The sequence below is a fragment of the Atractosteus spatula genome, chromosome 6 (assembly GCF_055471065.1).
Source record: "Atractosteus spatula isolate fAtrSpa1 chromosome 6, fAtrSpa1.hap1, whole genome shotgun sequence".
Lineage (NCBI taxonomy): Eukaryota > Metazoa > Chordata > Actinopteri > Semionotiformes > Lepisosteidae > Atractosteus > Atractosteus spatula.
In genome coordinates this window covers 16,210,099-16,225,580 of record NC_142711.1, presented here as the reverse complement: position 1 = coordinate 16,225,580, position 15,482 = coordinate 16,210,099, and positions in this window count along the sequence as shown.

The window sequence follows — 15,482 nt, the reverse complement described above, 5'->3', positions numbered from 1 at the left end:
CTGATGGCGAGTCGCTTCCTGTAATCGTCTGTACCACTGCCACAGCCCTTCGTAGAGAGTCTTAACCTTGTTTGGTAGTATTTCTGTACCACACAGTGAGGATACTCTCTCTGTGGTGCCGTGGTAGAGGGTCTTGAGGAAATGTGTTTCTTTAGGCACCTCAGAAAGTGGAGACACTGCCGTGCTTTTTCAGACCGGCTGAGTGTCTTGAGCTCAGGCCAAGCAGGTGGAGATCTGCAGGGCGAGGAACCTGAAGCCGCTGACAGTTTCCACTGCTGTGCCCTGATGCGGGCGTGACTCCCTCTGGGGCTCCTGAATTAATTACTCATAAAAATGTGGTCTGATCTTCCACTAAGTCACAATAACAGACAAACACAATCTGCTTCAACTCATAACATACAACTGTACTTCTTGTCACTATTGAACACATCATTTAAACATTCAGAGTCCAGGCTAGAAAAAGTATGTGAACACTTGCATTTAGTAACTGGTAGAACCTCCTTAAGCAGCAATAACCTCCTCCAAACGTTTCTTGTAACTGCTGATGAGACTTGCACAACGGTTAGGAGGAATTTTAGACCATTCCTCCTTACAAAACTGTTTCAGTTCATTGATATTTCTGGGATTCCTTGCCTGCACAGCTCTCTTCAGGTCACGCTACAGCATCTCAATTGGGTTGAGATCCAGACTCTGGCTTGGCCATTCCAGAACACTGATTTTTTTCTGTTTCAGCCATTCTGTTGTCGATTTACTCCTGTGTTTCAGGTCATTTTCTTGATGCATCACCCAACTTCTGTTAAGCTTCAGGTGACGGACCGCTACCGTGACATTCTCCTGTAAAATGTCTTGATACAATTGTGAATTCATTGTTCCCTCTATGATAGCGAGCTGTCCAGGCCCTGAGGCAGCAAAGCAGCCCCAGACCATGATGCTCCCTCCACATGCTTCACGGCTGGGATGAGCTTTTGGTGTTGGTGTGCAGTGCTTTTTTACCTCCAAACATAGCGTTGCGCATTTCTGACAATTCAGATTGTCTCATTTGTCCACAGAACATTGTCGAACATCCAGGTGGTCTTTTGCAAACTTGAGACATGCACCAATGTTTTTGTTTGGAGAGCAGTGGTTTCCTCCGTGGTGTCCTTCCATTAACACCATCCTTGTTCAGTGTTTTTCTTACAGTGGGCACATGAACAGAGGTTTGGGCAAGTTCAGGAGATTTCTGCAGGTCCTTTGCCGTTACCCTAGGGTTCTCCTCACCTCCTTCAGCATTGTACACTGCGCTTTTGCTACAATCTTTGTAGGACGCCCACTTCTAGGGAGAGTAGCAGCAGTACTGAATTTCCTCCATGTGTAGACAATTTGTCTAACTGTGGATTGTTGAACACCCAGGCCTTTAGAAATGCTTTTGTAGCCTTTTCCAGCTTTATGCATCTCTACAATTCTTCTAAGGTCCTCTGATATTTCTCTTGATCAGGGCATGGTTCACATGAACAGCTCTTCCTTGAGAAGAGCCAACTCTGTCAGTAACCACCCTTTGTGTGCCTTTTTTATAGGGCAGGGCACCTCCAGCCCACACCTCCAGTCTCATCTCATTGATTGGAACACCTGACTCCAATTAGCTGCTGGAGAGGTCATCAGCCTAGAGGTTCACATACTTTTTCCAGCCTGGACTGTGAATGTTTAAATGATGTGTTCAGTACTGACAAGAAGAAGTACAATTGTTTGTGTGTTATTAGTTTAAGCAGATTTGTGTTTGTCTATTATTGTGATTTAGTTGAAGATCAGACCACATTTTTATGAGCTACTAATGCAGAAATCCAGGTAATTCCAAAGGGTTCACAAACGTTTTCTTGCAACTGTATGGCTGTACAGTCATAGGTGACCAAGGAGTACAGTCTAGGACTGAGACAGCAGGGGCTGGAGAGCTCCAGTGTAAAAGATCACTGCAGATGTATTACAGCATATCAATGGTGTGACTGCTCAATTGGTGAAGAAACCGGTCAGTTAGATACAAGAACAATATCAGCAAATATTAGTTCAGGTCCTACTACACTCCCTCTCTACTGACCCTCATCTCTTTTCTGACAGACACACTGTCTCATTACTGCCCCCTCCTGCCCCACCTGCTCCCTCTCCTCTGACAGACACACTGCCTCGCTACTGCCCCCTGCTGTCCTTCCCTGGACAGATGTTCAGAGAATATCCAGGGATGAGAGGAGAAAGAGGAGGACTGCTCTCTGCTCTGGGTGAAACGTGCTTGAGGTTGTCAGGAGCAGACAGGAGAGACGAGGTTCCTGGACTGAGCTGACCTTGTACTGATTTCAGGCTGGTGCAGCGATCAGTAACTGGAGACATGTGGAAATGTGTTATACAAAGAACTGGAAATAAATCCTGTTTGTACAAAAGAATTATCAGCCTAGGGAATACCATTCTCATTTTTAGATGTAAAGGTTATTAAATTGTTGAAAAACTGAGCTTTACATCATGGGGTGATGCTGCAAAGAGTATAAGACAGCTCACAAGCCAGAGATCATTCAGCCTGGCTGGCCTGTTCAGTAGTTAGTAGTCGCTATGAGGATTTCATCCAGCTGTTTCTTAAAGGAAACCAGGCTCCGAAAACATAGCTCAGGAACTAGTTCCACACTCTCATCAACCTTTATTTAAAGAAGTGCTTCCTGTTCTCAGTTTAAATTGACTTCCCTGTAGGTTCCACTTTTGTCCTCTGATTTGTGTTTCACTGTTCATTCTGAAAAGGACTGACATTGAGCACTTGGATCAGGTCCCCTCAATCTTCGTGACTCAGCCTGTCAGTGTAGGACAATCCCTTCAGACTAAAGAGACTCAGTTGCCTTCAGCCTGACATTGTTTTGAGCACAGTAGTGCAGATTACAAATACATACAGTATGTGCTTGTCTGCTGTTCTGGAGCCCTATTCCAGGATGTTTTTGTATGACGGAGCCTGAAAGAAGAAAATTCCTGATGCACTCAAAGGTTTTAACTATCACGTCAGTTAAATGTCAAACACAGCCCGTGCCCAAAAGTAATCTTGCTGTTGTTTTTTCAGCCCTTACAACAATAATAACATGCCAATCATGGAAAAGAACAACCCCCGTCTTGTATTTTGGTGTCTGGGTACAGAACTGGTTTATTATCACGCTGTGTCCCAGTGCTCTGTCATGTGACTTTGTTGAGCAGGGGAGGGGCCTTGTGAGAGGAAGGAGGCGTAGAAAAGCCAATGAGGTGTGGCCTAGTGTGCTCCTAGCCAATGAGGAGACAGGACTTGCCCAGTTCCTCTAAACCCCTCCCCCACAATCAGAGAAAGGTTCCAATTCACTTGTCATTCTTCTTATTAATTTATGGGAAAGTGTTTAGAAAGGGTCAGTCTGTATAATGACCCAGATTAAAAACTGCTGGAATACTCAACAAGGCTGAACATACCATAAGAGAGTATGGTACATTAAGTTAATCTTTATTACACAAGGCTATGATACTCCATGGTACACTGTATTAAGCTATGACTGGCTATAGTGCATTAAAATACTATGTATTGTTAAGATAATTTTACAGACTTCCATAGAGAATCCTGTTGGGATGCCACGTTAATTTAGTGAATGTCTTGTTTTCCTCAAATTCTAATGACAAAATGGTCATTAAAGGTAGGATTGACTCAGAAGATCCTTAGAAAAGTAAATATAAGTACGTTTTGGAGTTACAAAGTTGCTATTTAGAATATTTAGAAAAGGTAGGTCTTAGCTGCCTAACATATTGGAATTCTTTGAACAACCAACAATAGTAATACACAGAGAACATGGGCATTTACTGTAGATTGACAGGCCTCAGATAAATTTCTTCATAGAAATATCCTGCAATTACAGAAGGTACAGTAGTCATTCAGAAAAATGAATGTGACTAAATTGAGAATCAGTTCCAAAAACAGAAAACAGAGGGTGATGTTAATAAGATTGGGGCAACATACTTAGTGTTGTACCACAGGGGTCTGTACTAGGACCCCTGTTCTTCTTAATTACAGCATATCAATGATGTAATTAGTGGAGTTGCACAGGGTCTGTACGGGGACCACTGCTCTTGTTAATTATATTAATAATGCTATCTGAACTTTTGATAAAATAGTATACCGGTCATGATTGTACATGATACAAAATTACTTACTTTAGAAAACAGAAATTCAAAATAGATGGATAAAAACTAGGCAAAGACCTGCTAGATTACACAGTTAGAAGAGGTGACTGAGGTGTTCATGTTGACACATTGTTTACGTTTTCTTGGCAATGTGGGGAAGCTATTAAAAAGGCAAGCAAAATGCTACAATTTATAGTAAAAAGCACATAATTTAAATCAAAGGATGTTGTGATAAAATGTTGTATAAGAACTTTATGTTGTGTACAGTCTGGGTCTCTGTGTTATAGAAAAGATATTGCTGCTCTGGAATCAGTCCTGAGTAGAACAGCTACTGTACATACATTCTGGAACTGAAGAGAATTAATTACATGACATGAAGGAACTGGGTCTCTTTAGTCTGAAGGGACTTATGAGGGGACCTGATTCAAGTATTCAAAATCCTCAAAGACACTGATAATTTCAGCCCAGCGGATGTCTTCAGAATGAACAGGGGAAACTTTCTTGACATCTGGGAGGCGGTTACTGGTACGAGGAAGTGTCTAAAAATACTTTCTTTGCACTCTCTGAGACAAGAGAAGCTATAATTCAGCTTCCCTGAGAACACCTGAAGTAACACACGTACTGTGTGTGTGTGACCTGTGTGTGAGTGTGCATGCGTCACCAAAGGTGTCTTCTTGACAACTTTGAAGATTATGAAAACTTCAGAAGTATCTTAAGAAACGCAACATGTGCTGTTTTAATGTGTATTCACCTGTATTTCCTGTATGGTTGTTTTATTGCATAGCGCCACGAGACAACTTACCATGAAAGGCGCTATATACAGTCATGTTTATTATTGAGGTTCATCCTGGGTGGATTGAGGATTCACGTCCCGTGTCTTGTGTTTGTTCTGCTCTGTGACGTGGTTGGAGGAAGCTGGCATGTTTGCCCTCGCCTCTCCTGGGTGGGGCTGTTAGGTGTGGGTCTAAATTTATCCCCCTGCGTCTGTGAAAACTGAGATAAGACAAGGTGCCGAACCGGAATTTCAATCTCTGCCTTCAGACAGGAAGGACAAAGAGCCAATTTGTCAGTCATGGCTGATTCTGAAGAGCAGGCCTCACCCAGAGGGAGAACCAGCCTCTCTGTCCACATCCACCACAGACCCTGCCCCTGTGTTCACTTTCTCTTATTTCTGATGAGTGTCAGGACATTATGTACGTACTGTTAGCTACGAACTGCTGAGGACCTGGGTTCAATTCCCAGATTGCTGTCTGTGCGGAGTTTGTATGCTCTCCTTACGTTCCCTTGGGATTCTTCTGGGTGCTCCGATTTCCTCCCACACCAAAGACATGCTGGCGGGTTAATAGGCTACAGGACAAATTAAGCCCGATGTGAGTGTGTGTGTGTTTGTGTGTCGGTGTGTGCCCTGCGATGGACTGGCATCCCGTCCAGGGCGTACCCTGCCTTGTGCCCATTGCTTGCCAGGATAATCTCCAGCTCCCCTGTGGCTCTGTACTGGGTAACGCAGCTGGAAGACAGATGGATGTCTGTCATGTACATTACCTGAACAGCTACACCTTCCCCCCTTTAGTCAGGTTCTGTTGGTGGACCAGTAGGGGGCGCTCTGCCATCTAGTCCAGAACTGGGGGTGTGGTGTGCAGGAGGTGTCATCCTGCTGATGAGACACTGAACTGAGGTCCTGACTGCTTTGTCATTAATGATCTTATTTGTGAGAGTAGGAGATGTAATCTGGGTTTGTACAATCTTTCCTTCCTAAATTTCACCCACAATCCCCCTGGTGCAGCAGTTCCTCTCTGCTGCTGTGGTGCTCAGGTGGGGCTACGTCTCATTGAAGTGGGTCTCACACACGTGCGGAGAACAAGAAGCAGAGGTCCAGAGGAAAAAAACTGCCTTTCATTTTGCAGCCCTTAGACACAGTCCTCACAACATCAGGAACATCTGCAAAGAAGTAAACAACGGGGTTTAACCTGGAAGAGCTTGGAATGAAGAGACATTTACTTAAATTAAGCCTTTCAAGCTTTTAATACCCGCACACACTGTTATCAATATATTACTTTACTGTCTTTCTGATTCTCTCATTGTGTGTCTGTATTAACCCCTCTCTCTCAGTGCAGTGTTAATGTACTGGAGTGTCCAGTCAGTGTGTCTGTACTGTATTAACCCCTCTCTCTCAGTGCAGTGTTAATGTCCTGGAGTGTCCAGTCAGTGTGTCTGGACTGTATTAACCCCTCTCTCTCAGTGCAGTGTTAATGTCCTGGAGTGTCCAGTCAGTGTGTCTGTACTGTATTAACCCCTCTCTCTCAGTGCAGTGTTAATGTCCTGGAGTGTCCAGTCAGTGTGTCTGGACTGTATTAACCCCTCTCTCTCAGTGCAGTGTTTGTGTTTGCATTTCCATGGAAAGTCCCAGTAGGCTCAACAGTGCCTGGTTTGTCCTCTTTCTTTACTGGAAACTATGTCATGTGAGGCGCATGCCAGGCATTCTCTCAGCTTCTCTTCTGCATTCTCACAGTGGAATGAGTGCAGGCAGTGACGTGTGTCCAGGGAATATCACAATACAGGAAGACATTTCATCAGCTCCACTCACCTGGGGAATCAGTAAGACAGGATGTGAGAGAGAGCGAGAGACATGAATGTTACTGTTTATTGCTCACAAAGATTTGACATCTAACCTTTAAGAACATATGAACCTCCTTGAATGTTAGGGGCTTAATGATCAGAAAGATCAATAACACCACACTAACAGATTGACAGTCTGTTCCAGACACCTCCAACTCTCTGCATAAAGGAACACCTTATTTTCCATTTCAAATAGCTGCAATAATCTGTCAGGGTGTGGTGTGGGAGCTGGAGGGAGGGTCTGGGACAGCTTTGTCCTGCACCTTGGAGAGCAGTTTAGTCTGGAATCACCTTCCTTCACAAATCCCCCTATTGAAGACCACAGAGAGGGGGTTTCCTGTCAGCGTGCTGCAACTCCAGAGTCATGGTCAGACCTTGAACTTGTTCCAGGGTGGGAATACGCTTTCTGTAAAAGGATCAGCCAAACTGGTTACATTATTCTAAAACATTGCTCATGTGAGCTTACCATTGTTCCTTCCAATAACTGTCTTCTCTGTGTAACCCAGCAGTCGTCTAATTTGGGCAGAGGAGGAATTTGATTCCCAGGGTGCTGTCTTTGTAAGAAATGGCCCTGGTGTGAGTGTGTATGTGTTTGAATCTGTGTGTGCCCTGTGATGGACTGGCGTCCTGCCCAAGGTGTACCCTGCCTTGTGCCCGTTGCTTGCTGGGATAGGCTTCGGCTCCCCTGTGATCCTGGTTAGAAATTAGATGGATAAGACATTAGAGAGCTACAGATGAAGACATTTTCTGGATCACTGATTGGGGCAACATGAATTTGGCTTCCAAATATGCAAAAAATGAAAGGACCCACAATTTCTTCACAAGGTATATTAAACCCTTGCACACTGTTCCATGTGAGACATGTGTAGCTCCTTGTGGTGTGCCCATGGGGCACTATAGCACCTCTCCCTGATGATTGGGAGTGTCCAGATTTGGTAACTTTGGAAACTGGATCTCTGGATCTGGCCCAGCAGTGATATTATTCCATGACTCAGATTACAGATCTCCTCCCCTCCTCTCCCTCCTGTCTCTCCTTTTTCTCCACCCCTCCTCTCTCTCTCTCCCCTCTCTCCTCTCCTCCTCTCCCTCCTGTCTCTCCTTTTTCTCCACTCCTCCTCTCTCTCCTCTCTCCTCCCCTCCTCTCCCTCCTGTCTCTCCTTTTTCTCCACCCCTCCTCTCTCTCTTCTCCCCTCTTTTCTCTCTGCTTTCTCTCCACCCCTTCTCTCTCTCCTCTCTCTCCTCCCCTATTATTATTAGCATAATTGGTGATTACAGTGCTTCCATCTAATTTAATTTAGACATTTACAGAAAGAACAGAAGATTGCACTGTATTATTGAGAGACAGGCTCAATGTCTGTTCCTCTGGCTGGGACAGGAGATCACACACTGTATTATTATTATTATTGAGAGACAGGCTCACTGTTCCTCAGGCTGGGACAGGAGATCACACACTGTATTATTATTATTATTGAGAGACAGGCTCACTCTGTTCCTCAGGCTGTGACAGGAGATCACACACTGTATTATTATTATTATTGAGAGACAGGCTCACTGTTCCTCAGGCTGGGACAGGAGATCACACACTGTATTATTATTATTATTGAGAGACAGGCTCACTCTGTTCCTCAGGCTGTGACAGGAGATCACACACTGTATTATTATTATTATTGTAGTACTTGGCACCATCATGGTCAAACCAGTCTAACACCACAATTAACTAGTGTCCCAGCAATAGCATTTCTAGTATAGAAAATCTATAGGAGTGCTTTGTTTTCCTCTGATCTCACTGTGTTTATGCAACACGTTTTCACAGCTCTGTACTTTACTATATTTGTAACCTGATCTTACTGGGTCAATTGCAACAAACTGCAAGCAAATCTAATACAGCAAGTTTGCCAAAGCGGTTTACCTGGCTGTCTCGTAGAGCTTGGGCCCTGGGTTCAATTCCTGGGATGCTTTCTGTGTGGAGTTTGCATGTTCTCCCTGTTTTTTGGGGTTTGCCCCAGGAAACCCCAACTGATTGGCTGCTGGGATCACAGACTAAGTCCCCAAATTCTTTTCAATTCACTGTAAGATTTAATCTTGCATTTGTCTTTTCACATACCCCAGCTTGCTCTCCATGAGACACACAGACAGGGAGAGAAGCTAGGGGTCAGAGCACAGGGTCAGCTATTGTATAGTGCCCCTGGAGCAGTTGGGGTTAAGGGCCTTGCTCAGGGGCCCAACGGAGTAGGATTCCTCTGCTGGCCACGGGATACGAACCGGCAACCTTCCAGCCACAGGCGCAGATCCTTAGCCACAGAGCCACCGCTCTCCCCTACAGTGATATACTGTACTTGCTGTAGTGTAATTGCAATAGTCATAACAAGAAGCAGCGAAGCTTTAAACAGTTTATGTACGGTATTTAGGTTTTATATTTTTTGAAAGATTTCTTTCGTGCAACACGAGGACTTTAAAAAAAGAAGTGTGATTCAACTGATGACCACCAGAGGGAACCAGAGGAGAGACTACAGGAAGAGGCGCTCTAAGTATCCTTTTGCTCCTCCATCTTAGTGCTGCTTCTGATACAGTAAATCAGTCAGTGTCTCTCAGTCTTTAACTGGCTCAGCTCTTATCTGACTGGAAGCCAGCATTTTGTTTCCCTTGGTCCTCATAAATCTACCGTGGCCCCAGGGTTCAGTCTAGGGCCCATTGCTTTGTATTATTTATTTGCTACCTCTCATTCAAACCTAAACTTAAAACTGACCTGTTTACCAAAGTCTATGCCTGATTGCATACAGACAATTTGTAAAAAGCTGTATGCCCTTCTTTCTTTATTTACTTTTATTTTATTTTTCTTTATTCGTGATATGCAGTGTTCCTGGGCGTGGAAAGGCGCTTTATAAAGGTTATTTTTAAGTTATTTTATGATTACAAGCTCGTGGAGACTCTTAGGTTCAGACCTGACTCGTCGTTTATAGCTGGTTAACCAACACGAAATAACATCTCTTTTAAGTATCGAAGTGATGCGAGTTAGTATCCCAAGTTGATTTGCATAAGATGATTTATATCCGTTTTTATGTCATTTAGAAGACGAACGAAAATGGCTTGGGCCTTGGCCTTGGGTGATAGTGCGTGCCAAGCGAACAACGCAAAACAAAATACACAAAACACCATAAAGGAATACACACGAACAACAGGCATCAGTTTTTCCTCAGTTAATATTCTTTTCTGAAGAATATATCATCTAAACGTATCAAAGCGTTGTTATAATCTGTTGAGCTCGAAACGTCAGCTTGTCTTCCTCGGCTCAGGTTCTCCAAACGGCCATTCAGTGTGAGTTTGGAGGCATATCAGAAGGGGGCGCTATTGTACTACGAGAAGGGATTCCCAACCAGACGACCGGAAAGCAGCGTGAAATCGCGGTCGAGCCGCTCAAGAGGCCGAGACAGACTGAGGCACATGGTGAACCTTCAGGAAAGACGCTCTCTGTGGGTCTGTTGAAGGTGTTCCCTGCAGAGCCCGGGGGGGGGGGTAAACCAAAACTTTTTTCTCTTTAACCTCTCTCTCATACAAATAAAAGAAAACACACAAACTTCCACAACATGACAATTTTCTCTTTTTTGCGAACTGAACAGTTCTGTAGCCATCGGTAGGGGAAAAAAGTTATATCGAGGGAACGATTTACAATTCGTGCGCACGAAATAACTAAATCGTCCCCTCGTTTTCTTTAATTCGTGCGCACGAAATAACTATTTTCTAACTCTTTCCTTTGCAAGGACTGCTGTGGCACTAGCAGTGAAAGAGAGGTGCAGTCCTAAGTTGTAGTTCAAGAGTACAGTAGCTACTGTACAATGCCCTTATAACTCATCCCCCAAACCAAAATAAAACTTAATCAGTTTATCTAATTTACAGCAGTGTCAGACAGTCAGGCTTTATTGTATTAATATAAAGATACAGTAACGTGTTAACTCGTGTTTAATATCATTGTTGTTTGAAGCCGGGTATAATGCTGGCGTTTTAGGTACTTTATATGTGCGTTTGACTACCGTGACACAAAGAAAACGAAGGAAAGAGAAAACGCCATTTCGTGCGCACGAATTAAAGAAAATGAGGGAACGATTTAGTTATTTCGTGAGCACGAACTGGAAATCGTTCACTCGATATAACTTTTTTTTTCCTACCGATGGCCCCTCCCGGGCTCCGTAGTGTTCTGCCCTGACCAGGTGTGGAATGGATATCGGCCATATTAAGCCATTTGCCTCATTAACAAGATTTAGATTTCAGGTATCTGTGACCCTTATAGGTTAGAAACTAGAGGAGCCATTCGGCCTGTGTAGCTGGTCTGACCATTAGTAGTTAATTCAGCTCATTAAGCTGTATCTGGAAGAAGTCAAGATTTCAGGTTCAAGGTGAGGACACAATATCTACCAACATATAACTTTATAGATTTATTTGATATATGAAATGTGCGTTCCTGTGTCCTGTATGTAACACCTTGCACTTATCTTCACTGAACTCTATTTGCTAGAATACACAATCATGTATTCTAATGTGGTTCCACACTGCAGAATCACAATGTATAATTAAACTATATACAGTGTATACTGCATATCCATCCATTGAGATGGAGGTAGATATTTCTCTTAAAGAGATATCAGATGTCTTAAAGACATTTCCATTCCATCGCTGCAGTCTTAAGCCAAGTCAGGAAGAGTCTGGGGTGGAATTAATAGAATAACTAATCAAACTGATGGTGCTGTTGTATGTCTGCAGTCAGTGTAGTGTTGTGTATTAGGGGTGAGGGCTTTGCTGTGTGCCTGTAGTGTGTGGGATGTTGTGTTTCTGTAGTGTGTGCTGTTGTGATTCTGTAATGAGTGTGTGATGGTGTGTGTCTGTAATGAGTGTGTGGTGTTGTGTGTCTGTAGTGAGTGTGATGTGATTCTGTAGTGAGTGTGGTGTTGTGTGTCTGCAGTGTGTGTGTGTGTTAATGTGTGTCTGTAGTAAGAGTGTGGGCTCTGCTCCAGACCGATCAGTGTTAGATCTCATACTCATTCCTGCCTCCCTCACTCTCGTGAAAGTGTTTCACAGAGCTGCCTTCTCTTTCTCAGTCTGTCACCCTTCATCTTCCTCTCTCCTTCTCCATTTGTCTTTCCTTCCCTCTCTCAGTGCCTCCCGCCTCTCTCCTCTCACCCTCTCTCAACCCCTCTGTCGTTAACTCTCATCTCCATCTCTCCCTTTCCAGGGCAGGACTGAAGGGCTGTTGCTAACAGAGCTGTGATTACAATGTGCGGCTTGTGCTTGCTGGCAGTGATCCTAGCTGAAACTTTAGTAAAACAAGACATGTTGACATATCATGTCTCCCTGTAAAACAGAAACTCCTCTGTGATTAAGTCTCTCAGGAAACATAAGAAACAATCCAAACTAAATGATGTCATTCAGTCTAACTAGCGTTTGTTGGTTTCTAGTAGCTAATTGATCTGAGGATCTCATAGCCGTTCCTTGAATTAAACAGGGTTTCAGCTTCAACATTATGGCAGGGCAGCTTTTCCCACACTCCGACCACACTTTGTGTGTAAAAGTGCCTCCACACAGTTTCCATTTCTGGCCTGTTGTCTCCTTCTTCACTGTTCTTTCTGAAAAACTCCCCTGGCTTGACTCTGTCAGTATCTTTGAGGATTCTGAATACTACAGAATCCAGTAGTAAATAAGATTTCCTATTCTCTATGTACAACTAAAGAGACTCAGTTCCTTCCACCTGTCAGTGTGGGACACTCCCTTCAGACTAAAGAGACTCAGTTCCTTCAGCCTTTCTGTGCAGGAAAGTCCCTTCAGACTAAAGAGACTCCGTTCCTTCAGCCTTTCTGTGCAGGAAAGTCCCTTTAGACTAAAAAGACTCAGTTTCTTCAGCTTGTCAGTGTAATTCATTCCCTTAAGTTCTGAAAAGTAGCTGGTTGCTCTTCTCTGGACTGATACAGAGCAGAAATACCTTTTCTAGAATGTGGCAACCAAAATTGTACACGGTTGTCTAATTGAGGCCTCACTGATGCGTTATACTTACCAGTGTGCTACACAGTTTTAAAACAAGATCCCATGATTTAAATCCTGCACTTCTACCTATACAGCCCACCGTTTTGTCTCCCTGTTCGATTGGCTCCCCACGCTGTGTGGAAGCTGAAATCGACGTGTCCTCACCAGACACCCCAGCAGCATCGGGTCAGGTGCCTCCTATCCCAGCCGCTCCCTGACTCTCGGGCTGACAGGAGCAGGCAGCAGCGTGTCCCAGCGTGGGAGACTGGCCGCTCCGGTCCGGCAGGTTTCCCTGCGGCTCGGCTGGGAAACGGATTAGGGAGCACGAGTAGGAGGAGGAGCATCTGAGGTGAGAGATTCCCACCCACTGCAGCAAAGTACACAACTGGCTATTTTCCAAACCGCGCTTGGCTAATGTATTTCAAAATAGAGCAGCGCAGCACAGACACACCTGAAAAGGTACTCAGTAAAATCAGTGCGTCACATTGAAACAGATCATGAACACTGAGTGAATGTGGCATGCGTGGCAAATAAATCAGTAGGAAATTGTCTCAGTGTTGAATATCCTAGAATACCACACCATACATGGCAGCATGATGGCGCAGTGGTTAGCATTGCTGTCTCACAGCACTGTGGCCATGGGGTGCTCTCTGGGTGGAGTTTGCATGTTCTCCCAGTGTTCATGTTTATTTCATCCCGGTGTTCCAGTTTCTTCCCACAGTCAGCTGGTTGGTTAATTGGCTTCTGGGAAAATTGGTGTTGGTGTTTGTGTGTGTGTCCTGTGATGGGCTGGAGCTCTGTCCAGGGTGTACCTCGCCTTGTGCTCAGTGCTTTCTGGGATAGGCTCTGGCCCCCCACGACCCTGAATTGGTGATGAAAATCAGCCAGGAGACGTCTAGTTGAAGAATTCTTTAGCTCTAAATGTTCATAAAGAACATCTAGTGGAAAAAAAATAGCATTGTCAACTCTTCTTCCAGGGGCCAAACTGGAGAGGATCAAGATCTTACACAGTATGTGACTTGACTATGTTCTTCAAACGTCTGCGTCACTAATGGAGCCAGAGCTGTCGGCCTCAAGGCGTTGAGAGCTTTAAGTCTGTTCTTCTTGGGAGCAGGTAGAGCTGTGGAGTGTGTCCAAACAGCAGGGCCGGTGCCAGTGTCTACAGAGAGCTGGAACAGCTGCTGACACTCTCCCCTCAGCTCTTCGGACAATACTTTAGTGTTCAGCCACGTGTTCCACCTGGACCTGCTGCTGTGTTCACCGGCATCTTTTTACCAGAGTTTGCGACCACACAAGTTGGTATTTGCAGTTCCTGGAGTAAGCAACCGTTGGAGATCATTAAGTTGGGAGGAGAAATAATACTTTTCAAAAAGAGTAAAAAACACATTTAACAGGTCTCTTTGCTAATTCCATCCACCTGGATGGATTTGCAGCCCTCATAGATATTCACTTAGGCCTTTGGTTTAACGTCCTGCCAGACAGTGCGGAGATTGCCTTGCTTTTAAATTTCTCCTCCACTTTATTTTTTAGATATTTTTTGCTGCTCTATTGCATGTGTAACTTCTTTATTTGCAGTACAGTCTTACAGTAGAACAGCCCCTTCTTTTTATTAAGAATACTCTTGAGCTCTTTGGTGAGCCGTGCTGTATTATTTGAATATATAATGATGCTCTTGGGGGGAATTTATGAACACAAAAAGTAATGTATGATGACAGCACCGTACTCTGATCTTAATGAGAACCTATGAGATCATCCCAATTAGTGCAGTCAGGGCAGCCTTTCAAATGCCAGTACCTGACTCTGACCCTACTTCAGCTGTCTTCCCAACTGCCTCTACAGTTACCTAGAGGATCAAGCAGGATGGCATTATGGTCAACAGCACCACAACCAGGCATGACGAAGGACCTATGTGCTCCATGGAGAAGGTCACGGCACCTCTCAAGGCTTTGTTTATAGCGTGTAGCACAGCTGAAATACTGGAGATACTGTACGCTAAATCACTTTCCAGAGAGAAATGATTAAGATCACCTAAAGTAAACATAGGGGCCTCAGCAGAGGTGGAATCCAGTTTGTTAATAACATTAACAATGTATGCAGCCGCCTTGTTTACATTGGAAAGACGATGAATACACACCAACAGAAATAAGTTGTGGAAACTCACGTGGTAAATAGTACAGGCAGAGTGAAACAGACAGAAGTTCTATATCTGATACACAGAGCTGCTCTCGCACTGTTTCCCATTTACACCACCTCCGCTTAATGTAGATATAGACCTCATCCCCCATCTCCTTACTGGTACTGTCTTTTTCTCTATCAAGGCAGACTGGTGCTTCAAAACCATTAATTAAAAAGCCCTGGTTGGTGACCTGGTTCTTTAGCTACTTCTCTGTAAAAGCAAGAACAAATGCATCCCTATACTTGTAATGATAACTGACATTATCTTGCATTTTGTCTAGCTTGTTCCACAATGAGTGCACATCATCTAACACGGTATGATATGGAGAAGGTGCAGAGAACTGTGGAGAGGAATAGAAGAACAGGTGGATATGGAGAAGTGCTGAGAATTGTGGGCAGATCTGTGGAAGAAGAGGTAGATTTGGATGGAGAGTATGGATTATTGCAGGGAGGACTGTGGTGGGGAGAATTGCAATATTGAATGGGAAGTATGTGGGAAAGTGCAGCAAAACACTGGTGACATTTTGTAATGGGACGCTATG